A 14,696-nucleotide genomic window follows, 5' to 3' on the forward strand; every position below is an offset into this window, starting at 1 on the left:
AGTGGGCAGTAAAACTGATATACCTTCCCTGCCCGTGTTTGCTAGACCACGTGTCTGTGGTCAGATGTATCTTGGCACCGACACTGTGTGCCAGAGATACATTCACTTGCCGCTGAACATGGCCATATAGCTCTGGGATGCCCTTCTCTGAGAAATACTTCCTTCCTGGGACCTTCCATTGTGGTGTTCCAATGGCCACAAATTTGCGAAAGGCCTCCGAGTCCACCAGTTTATATGGCAGTAGTTGGCGGGCTATGAGTTCTGACAAGCCAGCCGCCAACCGTTGGGCAAGAGGGTTATCCGGCGTCATCATTTTTTTACGCTCAAACATTAGGCCCACGGAAGCCTGCCTTTTTGCAGAAAAATGTGAGCTTGGCGTGATGGAAGGTGGAGTGGAGGACAATTGTGAGGAGAGAGGAGAAGGAGAAGTAGAAGACGAGGCTGGACGGTGAGAGCCTGCAGTGTGGCTTTGTGTGTTCCGTTGCTCCCACTGGGCTCGGTGATGGCTGCTCATGTGCCTTCTTAAGGCGGTCGTCCCTAGGTGAGTATTGGGCTTACCGCGACTAACGCGTTGACTGCAAAGATTGCAGATGGCAACGCTATTGTCAGCAGCGGACACGTTAAAAAAAGCCCACACTGCGGAGCCATGTGCCGGTGTCCTGGGAGCGCCAGATGTGACCGTACATGGTCGATGACTCGCTCCTGATACATTTGCAGTCTGCTTTGTCCCTGCTGTGCAATGTAAGTCATTGCTGCTTCTCCTCCCTATCTGCTGGTCCATATCTCCCTCTGAACTCCCCTCCTCTTCCTCTCTTGTGGGCACCCACGTGACATCACTAGACACGTCATCATCAACGTCACCTTCCCCACCGCTATAAGTAGAGATCTCGGAGTAGGCAGCAACACCGGGGACCAACCTCCTCCTTGGGCTGATCTGGGTACTGGCGTCAGACTGCTGAGTAGCGCTTGTTGCTACCTCCTCTTCCTGATCCAATACCAAGAGTGGCTGCGCATCAGAAATGTCCTCTTGATATGGATCGGAAAATAATTCCAGTGACTCAAGCGGAAGGTATGTGGTGGTGGTGGTGGTGGTCGTGTTGTTGGTGGTAGTGTCTTTGGGGGTGCACATAGCAGAGAGTGAAGAAGAGGGTGCAGATCGAGAGGATGAGGAGGGTGCAGAAGAGTAAGGCTGAGCGAGCCACTCAACCAAGTCTGGTGCATCCTTTAAAGTAATTGAACGCACCTTCTGCAACTTCCCACTTTGGCTCAAGCCTGTTGCTCCTGCCCTACCCCTACCACCCCTGCGGAAGGGCCTGCCTCTTCCTCTGCCTGTCATTTTTTAAATGACCCTGTGACAAAACTCTTAGTCCCTATACCGATGAAGGACTGCTGCAGTATAGGGCAGCGGTCAGCAGTGGTGCACGTCAACCCTATCTATTGTGGACCGATAGCGGTCCTTACAGAACAGCAGACTGTGCCGCACTCAAGCCTATGTACCGTAGCACCCTATACCAAGTTACCAGTCCTTATAAGAACTTTTGTGGAACAAGCAGGTTGTGTGTTAGTGATTAGCAGACTGTACGTCAGTCCCTATACCGCTGAAGGACTGCTGCAGTATAGGGCAGCGGTCAGCAGTGGTGCACGTCAACCCTATCTATTGTGGACCGATAGCGGTCCTTACAGAACAGCAGACTGTACCGCACTCAAGCCTATGTACCGTAGCACCCTATACCAAGTTACCAGTCCTTATAAGAACTTTTGTGGACCAAGCAGGTTGTGTATTAGTGTTTAGCAGACTGTACGTCAGTCCCTATACCGCTGAAGGACTGCTGCAGTATAGGGCAGCGGTCAGCAGTGGTGCACGTCAACCCTATCTATTGTGGACCGATAGCGGTCCTTACAGAACAGCAGACTGTACCGCACTCAAGCCTATGTACCGTAGCACCCTATACCAAGTTACCAGTCCTTATAAGAACTTTTGTGGACCAAGCAGGTTGTGTATTAGTGTTTAGCAGACTGTACGTCAGTCCCTATACCGCTGAAGGACTGCTGCAGTATAGGGCAGCGGTCAGCAGTGGTGCACGTCAACCCTATCTATTGTGGACCGATAGCGGTCCTTACAGAACAGCAGACTGTACCGCACTCAAGCCTATGTACCGTAGCACCCTATACCAAGTTACCAGTCCTTATAAGAACTTTTGTGGACCAAGCAGGTTGTGTATTAGTGTTTAGCAGACTGTACGTCAGTCCCTATACCGCTGAAGGACTGCTGCAGTATAGGGCAGCGGTCAGCAGTGGTGCACGTCAACCCTATCTATTGTGGACCGATAGCGGTCCTTACAGAACAGCAGACTGTACCGCACTCAAGCCTATGTACCGTAGCACCCTATACCAAGTTACCAGTCCTTATAAGAACTTTTGTGGACCAAGCAGGTTGTGTATTAGTGTTTAGCAGACTGTACGTCAGTCCCTATACCGCTGAAGGACTGCTGCAGTATAGGGCAGCGGTCAGCAGTGGTGCACGTCAACCCTATCTATTGTGGACCGATAGCGGTCCTTACAGAACAGCAGACTGTACCGCACTCAAGCCTATGTACCGTAGCACCCTATACCAAGTTACCAGTCCTTATAAGAACTTTTGTGGACCAAGCAGGTTGTGTATTAGTGTTTAGCAGACTGTACGTCAGTCCCTATACCGCTGAAGGACTGCTGCAGTATAGGGCAGCGGTCAGCAGTGGTGCACGTCAACCCTATCTATTGTGGACCGATAGCGGTCCTTACAGAACAGCAGACTGTACCGCACTCAAGCCTATGTACCGTAGCACCCTATACCAAGTTACCAGTCCTTATAAGAACTTTTGTGGACCAAGCAGGTTGTGTATTAGTGTTTAGCAGACTGTACGTCAGTCCCTATACCGCTGAAGGACTGCTGCAGTATAGGGCAGCGGTCAGCAGTGGTGCACGTCAACCCTATCTATTGTGGACCGATAGCGGTCCTTACAGAACAGCAGACTGTACCGCACTCAAGCCTATGTACCGTAGCACCCTATACCAAGTTACCAGTCCTTATAAGAACTTTTGTGGACCAAGCAGGTTGTGTATTAGTGTTTAGCAGACTGTACGTCAGTCCCTATACCGCTGAAGGACTGCTGCAGTATAGGGCAGCGGTCAGCAGTGGTGCACGTCAACCCTATCTATTGTGGACCGATAGCGGTCCTTACAGAACAGCAGACTGTACCGCACTCAAGCCTATGTACCGTAGCACCCTATACCAAGTTACCAGTCCTTATAAGAACTTTTGTGGACCAAGCAGGTTGTGTGTTAGTGTTTAGCAGACTGTACGTCAGTCCCTATACCGCTGAAGGACTGCTGCAGTATAGGGCAGCGGTCAGCAGTGGTGCACGTCAACCCTATCTATTGTGGACCGATAGCGGTCCTTACAGAACAGCAGACTGTACCGCACTCAAGCCTATGTACCGTAGCACCCTATACCAAGTTACCAGTCCTTATAAGAACTTTTGTGGAACAAGCAGGTTGTGTGTTAGTGATTAGCAGACTGTACGTCAGTCCCTATACCGCTGAAGGACTGCTGCAGTATAGGGCAGCGGTCAGCAGTGGTGCACGTCAACCCTATCTATTGTGGACCGATAGCGGTCCTTACAGAACAGCAGACTGTACCGCACTCAAGCCTATGTACCGTAGCACCCTATACCAAGTTACCAGTCCTTATAAGAACTTTTGTGGAACAAGTGAGTTGTGAATGTTTAGCAGACTGCAGCAGAAGGGCAGCAGTCAAGTATAATATCCTTTCTATATTTGGAAGAAAGAATATTATACATGTACAAGCCTATTACTGTACCACTGATACCAGTCCTGAAAAGAACCTTTGTGGAACTAATAATAACAGCAAGTCTTTAAAATTACCCTCACTGCCTGACAACACTGCTTCCTTCCTGTCCCTATACAAATTGGCAAAAAAAGAGAACGATTAGTGGTTACTGGAACAGCTCTTTTGTGGACCTTGATAGTAACAGCTAATGATGATGATGATGATGATGATGATGAAAGACTAATCTGGCTGTCCCTGTAGCATACACCGTCCTTTCCCTTTCTCTAAACTAACAAAAGACACTCAGGCTGCTGCAAGAATCAGCAGCACAGCAAACCTATCAACACCTAACACCTATACCAGTCCTGAAAAGAACTTTTGTGTACCAAATAGCTAGTGGTTTATCTCTCCCTACTCCACACAGGAACCTGTCCCTATCGTAACAGAAGAAAGAATGTAAAATGGCCACCGGATCGGGTGTATTTATAGGTTAGGGGGAATGTACAAGTGTCCATGTGCTGTCATGTCTCAATTGGCTGTCCTGTATCACATGATAAACGTGTCACCAAAGGTTAAAGTTCTTGTATACATTAAACACGTAAGTCCGCCGCGGCGAACGACGGAAAAAGGCGTTCGAACGTGCGGACCGCGAATGTCGGAAATTCGCCGCGAAACGACCGCCGGGCGAAACGTTCGTCCATCACTATGTATGATCATCTTAAGGGCATTTATCCGGCCAAACCAGGACAATGGTTTCATCATTATTTTTTTTGTGTCTTCTCTTACTTCGTCCAGTAGGGGGATATAGTTTATCTCATAGATTTCCTTTAATGAGGCTGCCAGCTTTATACCTAAATATTTAATTTCCTTTTTCCATAGGAAGGGAAATTTGCCCTTGATATCCTGTTCTTCCCCACTGCTCGTGCTGACACTTAAAACCTCTGTTTTTTTTAAATTTATTTTAAAATTTGATAGATCTCCATATTGCTCGATACTCTTTACCAAATTTGGCATGGAGATTCTAGGTTTTGTCACATAAAATAGGACATCGTCCGCAAATGCGGCTACTTTATGAACCTCTTCCCCCAGCTCAATTCCTCCTATATCGGGATTTTTCCTCACTGTCTCCAGCAGTGGTTCCAAAGTCAACACGAACAGTATGGGTGACAGTGGGCAACCCTGTCTAGTCCCATTGTACATTCTAAAGGGGTCAGACAAGTTGCCGTTTACCCTTACCACTGCCATTGGGCACTCATAGAGTGTCTTTATCCAACTCAGGATTCGGATACCAAATCCCATTTCTTTCAACGTGCCCAGCATAAATCCCCAGTCTACTCGGTCAAATGCTTTTTCTGCATCTATTGACAAGAGAAGACTGGGGATTTTGCTCTCTTGGGCTTTCTGGAGAAGCAATAGTGTCCTCACTCCATTATCCCTTCCCTCTCGGCCCCCCACGAACCCCACTTGATCTGGGTGGACCAAGTTCGGAACTATTTTTTTCATTCTAGTAGCTAGTATTTTTGCGAATAATTTTATGTCGGTATTTAATAATGAGATTGGTCTATAGTTTGAACATATCATACCTTCCTTCCCTTCTTTCAATATTGTGGAGATAATTGCTAGAGAGGCTTCCTTACCCAGTCCGTATTTTATATCTAGGCCGTTAAAATATGCACATAACCTTGGTGACAAAATTTCCCCAAATTTTTTATAATATTCTATTATATAGCCGTCCGGGCCCGGGCTTTTCCCTCCTGTTGTTTCTTTTATTGCTTGGTTTACTTCGGATGTTGTTATAGGAGAATCCAATTCCTGTACTATTTCCTGTGATAGTGTAGGGACCTTAGCGTTTATTATATATTCTTTGATTTTCCTCTTTCTAATATTCTCTTGCTGCTCTGTCTCCTTTTTTCTCACCCAATATAATTGCTCGTAGTATTCTCTAAATACCTCCGCTATATCTTCAGTCTTATATTTGATCTCGTTTTTTTTATCTATTATTTTCTCAATATAATTTTTTGCTTTCTTTTTCCTCAATATCCTAGCTAAACTCTTGCCATTCTTGTTTCCCAAGAAATATCGCTCTTTCGTTATTTTATGATATTCTCTCCTTACTTCTTGCTCTATTGTTTCCTCCAGCTCTAGTTTTTTTATAGCTAGATTCCGTTGTAGCCCCTGTATCTGTCCCTTTCCATTTTGTTTCTCTATTTTGTGTTTTAATTCTAATCTCCTAATTTCTTCTCTTAATTCCTTTACCTTTTTATTCCTTTCTTTTTTTCTTTTTGCCCCAAGTGAGATATATATTCCTCTTATGTAAGCCTTATGGGCCTCCCATAGTATGTTCTCCGCCATCTCGTCCTTCCCATTTGAGGCAAAAAAAAATTGCAGCTCCTTTCTTATTGTTTCCTCTCCTTCTACGTCTAATAGATCTTTATTTAGTTTCCAGGTAAACGGGGGTTTCTTTACCTCTGGGATTTTAATTCTCATGGTTACAGGCGCGTGGTCCGACAGAGTCCTAGTTCCGATGTCCGTATCTACCACTTCCTCCAATAGCTGATGTTCCACCAGCCAATAATCTATCCTGGTGTACGTCCCATGCACGGGGGAGTAGAACGAATAATCTCGTTTCTTCGGATGTTGTATTCTCCACACATCTATCAGCTGTAATTCGGTCATCCATTGTTTAATTACATTTCGCTGCATGTTCGCCGTCTCCCGTGCATGGGACGAACTATCCAGTCTCGGATTTATCGGAAAATTCAGGTCTCCTGCCACAATCACCCTCCCCTCCTTAAATTCCCAAAGTTTTCCCAGTATCTTTCTCAGATAAGTTATTGGATTCTTATTCGGGCTATATATATTTGCCAAGGTATATTTTATTCCCCATAGTTTTCCTTTTAGAAACAGGAACCTCCCTTCCGGGTCTCCCATCCTGCCCTCTACTATAAATTGGATATCCCGGCCTATCCCCACTGCTACCCCCCTTGTTCTACTTGAGACTGAGTCTCCATAGAACCAGGTCGGGTATCTTGGGGAGTACAGTCTAATTTTACTTTCATGGGTTAAGTGCGTTTCCTGTAAGAACACGATCTCTGCATTAAGTTGCTCCAATTCTCTTAGTATCTTAAACCGTTTGTTAGCTACATTTAGACCTCTCACATTATACGACACACAGTTTACCATTGTCATGTTGGAACCCAAATAATGCCCTTTACTCGAAATCTTGAGCTATAGGTTATTCTCCTCTCTCCCTCCCCCCCCTCCTCCCCCGCCCCCCCCACCCTCCTCTCCCACCCCCCCACCCTCATCCCCCCCATGGCCCATCTCCGGGCCTCTTGCATCCAACCTGGATATATCCCCGTCCTGGTGTCTGCACCTCTTCCCTTGAGGTGGAGACCCCAACCCGGCGCCCCGTGTGCACCTCCCCGGGTCCTGGGATCCCGGGGTGGGCCCTAAAGAGAGAGACCCTTCCCCAGCCCCCCCCACCCCCCCCCCCCCCCAGTAAACAGCTTCCACCACCTCAATGTACTTCCATAACTTTAGAGCAGCCTTTTTACTACTTCTTCCCTCCCCCCCCTCCCTATACCCCCCGCCACCCCCCCTCTCCCCCCGGTAGCTCCTCTCTTATTAACCCTTCATACTCTTTTGGAATTGGTATCTGTAGGTTTTTACAAAAGTCCTGCATATCTTCCAAAAATCTCAACCTTACTGTCTTCCCATCTCTGTGTACTATTAATGCTGCGGGAAATCCCCAGCTATATCTAATGTTTAGTTCTCTTAGTTGATCCAGCAGTGGTTTGAGCTTTCTTCTTCTTATTAGGGTCTCCGCTGATAAGTCCGCAAACACTTGTAAAGTCTTTTGTTCGTACTGTAGAGGAGGTCCCTTCCTAAGATTATTCCATATTTTTTCTTTGTCTGAGTACTTATGGAACTTAATAAGCACATCCCGTGGCATGTCCTCTTTTAGCCCAGGTGGTTTCCTCACTCTGTGTACTCTATCAATTTTTATCTTTTCTGCCTCTCCTCTCTCCAGTAGGGGGTTAAATATCCTCTTCATTTTTTCCTCCAGATCTTCTCCATTTTGCTCTGGTATAGCCCTTATCTTCAAATTTTGGCGCCTATTTTGGTTTTCTTGCGCCTCCATTTTATAACAACATTCTTTCTGTTGTCTTTGCAGCTCTTTCATTTGTGTTTTTAGCCCAGCTATCTCCAGTGTTTGTCTCTCCGCTTTCTCTTCTACCTCTTCTACCCTTTTTAACAGATATCCCAAATCCATACGTACGTTGGAGACCTCACTTTTTATCAGGTTTTCCATTCTCTCGAACATTGCTAACATATCCAACTTAGTAGGCATTAGGGATTCACTCCTCAGATCTTCCCCCTCTGTAATCTCCGTCTCTATTCCCATGTTCTCCTGTATCTTTTCTCCTTGGGCCCCCTTTAATTTAGCTGCCTCTTTTCTTGCGCCTTTGTTTACCTGAGCTGTTTTTTTTTCCATACTGGGACTTCTGGTGTTCCCTTCTTTAGTTGTTAAATATTTCTGGATTGAGCTTGCGTTTGCACTTGAATTTAAACTTTCTCTGGGGGTTTTGGGTTCTGTTACTTTTTGGGATCGGCCTTTCATTATTTCTTTTGGGCTCACACCCCCTCCGGCTTACCCCTCTCCCGTGTGCTTATCCCTCTGGGATTTATAATATATTCCTCCTTCCCCTCCTCCTTTCCTTGTGTATGTTTCCAGACAAAAAAAGAGGGGAGAGACCTCTCTTTGATAGTCGATAACTCTGTTCTATGCGAGTGCAATAGATGTATATACGTGCTCATGGGTTACCCACAGATGTGTTCAAGCTCAGTATGTCTCTCATGCAGATTACTTCTTTAAACCGTCTCCCCCCTATTTTATTTTATTTTTTTTTGAGCTATTGAGCTATTGCTTAATATCCATTAATATATATTCCATAGATAATATGCCAGGGGAGACTTTTTTTTTTTTAAACAAAAAGTGCAGCCCTACCCGTCCATGCAAATTATTCACCTAGGTGAATGACGTGCACAGTGCTCGCTGGGCTTTAGCCTTTAATTCAATAATTAGGAGGAGGGCGTGCCTCTTGATGATGTCACAAGTAAGATGGCGGCGCAGGAGAGGGTTGTCTCTTGACAGAAGGGTGTCAGTGGAATAACTCTGGATCCGCTGGGTGGGTGAGTATACTGTATAAACCAGGCTTTCTCAACCTTTTAACCCTATAGGAACCCCAAAAATGATTTACAGGTCTCGAGGAACCTTTACTGAAACCAATTTTTCAGGGGTCAATAGAACAATACCCCTTATACTGGTGGTCAATAGGAAGAATGTTCCCCTTAAAATGGTGCTCAGAATGCCACCCTTAAAGACATCTAAAAATATATTTTGTGTCATGATGTTGGCTTTGCTATGTGATTCTGAACCTTAAACTCTGTAGGCACCATCAAAAAGCTGGTTCATCAGCCACAGCTCAAGGAACCCCTAGAAACCTCTGGAGGAACCCCAGGTTTCCACGGAACCCTGGTTGAGAATGGCTGATATAAACAGTGCACACAACACCTGGTAAATGGGCATATAAAAAAATGGGAGGGAGTAGGTTGACGGTCCTTTTTAAGCACCCATCTTACAAAAAGAGGGGCCAGTAGGACTTTGGGGATGGCATCATTGTTTTTTTTTCTAGCTTTTTATAACTGCTTGAAGTCAACCAAGCCACAGGACAAGTAAGAAAGGATTAGCAAGCAGTTTTCAAAAATAGTGGTTGGCATTTGATAGGTGGTGAGGGGGCTTTATGTTGCCTCCTCATTGCCTGTTTTAACCCCTAAAAAAAACCTCCACCACACTGCAACCATGTGCATTGAATGCAGTTGGGGTCTGGTTGTGGTGCAGCCCCATTGAGGAGAATGTGTCATGCTTGACGGGTACATAGGTGTGTGCAGCTTATTGCATTAGGGTGTGCACCCAAAAGCTTAAACGCACATGCATGTGTCTACATATATATGACCCGACACATTGATCTCCCTGATGGCACAGTGAAAGAGAAGTGTAAAAGTACTTCTCTGATGGCAGAACCAATAAGATGGAGATCTTTTCCATCTCCCTGCCTGCACACAGAGTGATAATACCAATGTGCACAAGGCGATTAGGGTGTGCCCAGGCACCACCGGCACACCCTGTGCGCACGCCTATGGCAAGGGGGGCTGCCCACATGGGGGATCATTTTTTTGATGTGTACATTCCCATCTACTGCCTTTGTAGCTTACGTTTTTACTACCTCCTGGCTGTAACTGTAAACCAGCCCTTACTGCTTTAAAAAAAAAAAATACTCAATGCTATAGCCTATTGGTAAGTGTTTTAATAAACAAAACAAACAAAGAAGGCTGCTTTTTAGAAGTGTCTATCCACTCACATGCAGAAATGTAAACATAGAGAGGGTTAGTCACTTGCTATGAATATATAGCTCCATAAGCTGCATTCGGCACAACTAGACAACTTTATCTTTTAATTATCAGGAGGTTCCACTTGGGATTGGATGCATCTACATGCACAGTAGAAAACCCTCTTAGTAGACACAAAATGACATTTTGCCAGTTAAAGTAAACAATGCACAAAGAATGTTTTGACATTCATTAGCCTTATTTTTCATGGATTCCTTTCCGCACCTCGAAGAACTACATCAACGATGCATGTGACTGAAGGAGGCCTTGCCATCTATATGGTGTGTCTTCTCTTTTCATCCCGATGCACAAACATAATTTCAGCAGCTACTGATATTCAATTATCTTGGCTCCTACGCTAAAGAAGGCAAAAAAGAAAAAGCAATATGAAGAATGTTATCGTACATATCAAATGCGCTGGAAAAAAAAAAAAAAACAGCAGCCTGGAAATTAGACCTTCAGTGTGAGGTTAGCCTTGTTAAAAACTTGTCTCGGCTATCTATATCTCCAAGCTCACGCTGTAGTGCTCTGAAGGAAGCCTTAATTCCAAGATATTTTAATGATGCCACAGAATGAATAAAGAATGAAATGTCCAGGATAAAAATTAAAGCTTCCTATGATTTTATACACATAACAAGGCATAATCACATCCCATAATAAAACAAGATGTTCTATATCCTGAAAATTAGGGTCTTCATCTTGAAGCCATCGGACTCACTGCTCGTTAAACTTGACAATTATATGAGGGTTGTATTTTGTTACAGGCTTTGCCAATGCATTTATTAATTACGAGGCTCTTGGAGAGCAGGCTTTTCCACTTACCTGCAAATAATATATTTTATTTAATTTAGGAGACCCTAGATAGTATAACCCAGCATGTTTCCCGGGTATTGTAAATATTTAAAGTGCTTTGTATTTTCGTTAGGTCGGAACTTAGACAAAAGGCTGTTTCCCTTGGTGCAGATACAGACATAGCTTTTTATAACATAGACCTGGAAAAAACAGAATGGACCGCACTATTCACAAAAAATAACAGTAAAAAAAAAAAAAAGAGTTCTACAAGGACAACGGAGAAACAATAATAGTACAGCGTTAACGGAACAGAATGCAGATATCTGAGGGATTAATTTAAAAGCAGGCTCTTTCCATTATTGCTAGCATGCAGATGGCTTGGTCCTGGAAATGGAAATGTATAGGTAGGGTGGGACTTTAAATATATCTCTGGTGATCACATGAACTCATAACATAAATGTGTATATTATTATTATTTATGGTACTTATATAGCGCTGTCAATTTACGCATAACTCTACATATACATTGTACATTCACATCGGTCCCCGCCCTCAAGGAGCTTACAATCTAAGGTATAAAATATATCAACTTTTTATTAAACATTGGATAAAAAATATATTCCGGAAATAGATATAGACGCAAAACATATAATAAAAGACTTTTCTGTGGTACAATAGCCTCCTGTATTAATAGCGTAAGTCCTTGAAAACGGGTGTCTACGCATTCTGGGGTCACACCGCTTCTTTAGAAAACACAAGGAACAATACACTCAGGTAGATTCATCAAAAATAATAATTCACACTACAAAGTAAACAGAGATAATACATATTAGATATAAAAAATCATAAAGAATACATAGTTCAATATAGTTCAATAAAGCAGCAATACAAAAAATCCCTTCTGGTAAGTGTTATAACCCCTATACGTTAAAGAAAAAAAAAAAGTGTAAAGAAAATGTTTTTCTATAATCTATTTTTTTTCCCCTCCCATTTCTCATTCCCCTTTATTTCCCTTTCTTTCTCCTTCCCTTTTTTTTTACTTTATTTTACAAATAAAAAGTAAAACAAGATACAGTGTTTATACTGTATCGTAATCCAGATATGGCTGGAATCAAGATCAAGTACACTAAAATAGAGACAATTGCTGTTGATTTAACATGTTTTCTGGCCCATGGGAGAAACCAGGATAGCCGGTAGATCATGGAGTGCCTAAGATGATAACTGGGAATATCACAAGCCCTAAAAGAAAAGAAAAAGGGAAAAACTATTACTGCGATTTTACCAGGTTTCACACCACTCTATTACTCAGGTCTCACTACACCCCCCAGATTTCTTAGCCACCCATCCATGTTACAGTCTTTTTCTTAAATGTCAAACTAGGCAGGCCCAATTAAGCAATGAGGAACAGATGAAACAGCGTGCTAAAAACTAGCAAAACATTCCAAAGGCTTCAAAACCCGGTGCTCAGGCTGAGAACCCTCTGAAAACCTCACGCAGTAGAAAACCCTCAATAGAAAGCTGGCAAGTGGTTATCCTTTATTAGACAAAGTAACCTACAGCCATAAAAAGCAACATGTTTCGCCGGTCATGGCTTAATCGTGGCTGTAGTCACGATTAAGGCCTGATCAGCTGAAACACATATGTTTTTTGGCTGTCTGCCACGTTGCTCAATAAAGGATAACTGATTGTTGATATTTACTGAAATACTAACTTTGCATTGACGTTAATTAAACAATAAATGTCCTTCTATCAAGTTACCAATGAAGAAAAAAACGTCCAGGAGGCTCTGGGACTTTGATATGAGTTTATACAAACTGGTGAGAGGAAAAAAAACATTCAGAGAGCTCATTGGCAGGGCACCAATGGAAGGTGGCACCAATGGAAGGTGTACCAGAAGGGGCTCTTATCTTGAATGTTCAGATACTGTTGGCCAGTAAACTCTCCTGATCTAGCATTTGGCTTTCCTACCTAGATTCAAACTGGATACTGTTGTTAATGCCTTCAAGGTTCTTATTTTAGCTGAAGCCCTGATGAAGGTTGAGTTTTTCTAACCCCCGACATATATTGGATGTTTTTTAGTGTAAACCAATGAATGAATTTGGGCTCCTTTATTCTTTGGTCTGAAACTCTTTTCATTGGTAGATAAAACACAGCAGAATATTAAATCTAAGTGTGGTGCATATTGTATTAGATAAACGACAAACAGCAACTCACATAAAATCAGTCAAAATATGCTTATCATCAATTATAGGTCCAGGTCTCACCAAAAGCAAGGCATTGATTCATTTGCAGACAACACTAAACTAAGCAAGGCAATAACTTCTCTGTAGGATGTGGAAACCTTGCAAGAAGATCTGAACGAATTAATGGGGTGGGAAACTACATGGCAAATGAGGTTTAATGTAGAAAAAATTTAAATAATGCATTTGGGTGGCAAAAATTTTAATGCAATCTACTCACTAGGGGGTGAACCTCTGGGGGAATGTAGGATGGAAAAGGACCTGAGGGTCCTAGTAGATGAGAGGCTCAGCAAGCTGCTGCTAACAAAGCAAACACAATATTGGCATGCATTAAAAAGGGGATTAACCCAAGAGATAAAGCGATAATTCTCCCACTCTACAAGACTTTGGTCTGACCTCACCTGGAGTATGTTGTCCAGTTCTGGGCACCAGTCCTTAGGAAGGATGTACTGGAAATGGAGCGATGTACAAAGAAACAACAAAGCAATAAAGGGTCTGTAGGATATTAGTTATGAAGAAAGGTTGCAAGCACTGAACTTATTCTCTCTGGAGAAGAGTCGCTTGAGAGGGAATATGATTTCAATTTACGAATACCATACTGGTGACTCTAGAATAGGGATAAAACTTTTCCCTGGAAGGAAATTTAACAAGACACGTGGCCACTTACTAAAATTAGAAGAGAAGAGTTTTAACCTTAAACTGCATAGAGAGTTCTTTACTGTAAGAGCGGCAAGTATGTGGAATTCTCTTCCACGGGCGGTGGTTTCAGTGGGGGGGGGGGGGGCACTGATAGTTTAAAAAAAAATTATTTAAAATTATTTAAAAAAAATTAGATAAGCACCTGAACAACTGCAAAATAGAGGTATATACAATGCAATACTGACATATAATCACACATAGGTTGGACTTGATGGACTTGTGTCTTTTTCAACCTCACCTACTATGTAACTATCAGTGCATACAAACAGTATTGGAAAATGTAGAACCTGTAGCAGCTGAGAAGAACACCAGAGGGTGCCAATCTAAGTGTAGCATAATAGGCTTTGCAAATAGCACAAGACAATTGGCAGCTCATTCAGAACTAGCTAGAAAACGTATGTAGTTGGGGATAGTGATTATATTAGGTTGGTTTAGCTGCTGTCTCAATCAAAATCCAAAGCACAACACTGCTGCCTGGGTTGTATACAGAAAAGATTTTACAGACTTGTTTGACAAAAAACAGGACCTTTTATCTCTTTACACTTATTAGGCCTCATACACACTGGAAATTTTTGTTGGGGTGTAGGGCACATGTGTACCATAAAGCCCCACTGCTGACAGCGCCTGTAAAACTTTATGAGAAGCTGAGAGCTGAAGCGGCTGGACAAGGCTTGGTGGGGTGT

General features: G+C 43.3%; 1 protein-coding gene across 2 annotated transcripts in view; it reads left to right on the forward strand.

The window, feature by feature from the left end:
• The window catches only part of CDH8 (cadherin 8), a 663,994-nt gene that overhangs the window by 42,939 nt on the left and 606,359 nt on the right, over positions 1 to 14,696 (forward strand). The window lies entirely within an intron of this gene.

This window comes from Lithobates pipiens, unplaced genomic scaffold (genome assembly GCF_037356315.1).
Source record: "Lithobates pipiens isolate NorthernLeopardFrog02 unplaced genomic scaffold, aLitPip1_a1.2 Scaffold_10, whole genome shotgun sequence".
Classification (NCBI taxonomy): domain Eukaryota; kingdom Metazoa; phylum Chordata; class Amphibia; order Anura; family Ranidae; genus Lithobates; species Lithobates pipiens.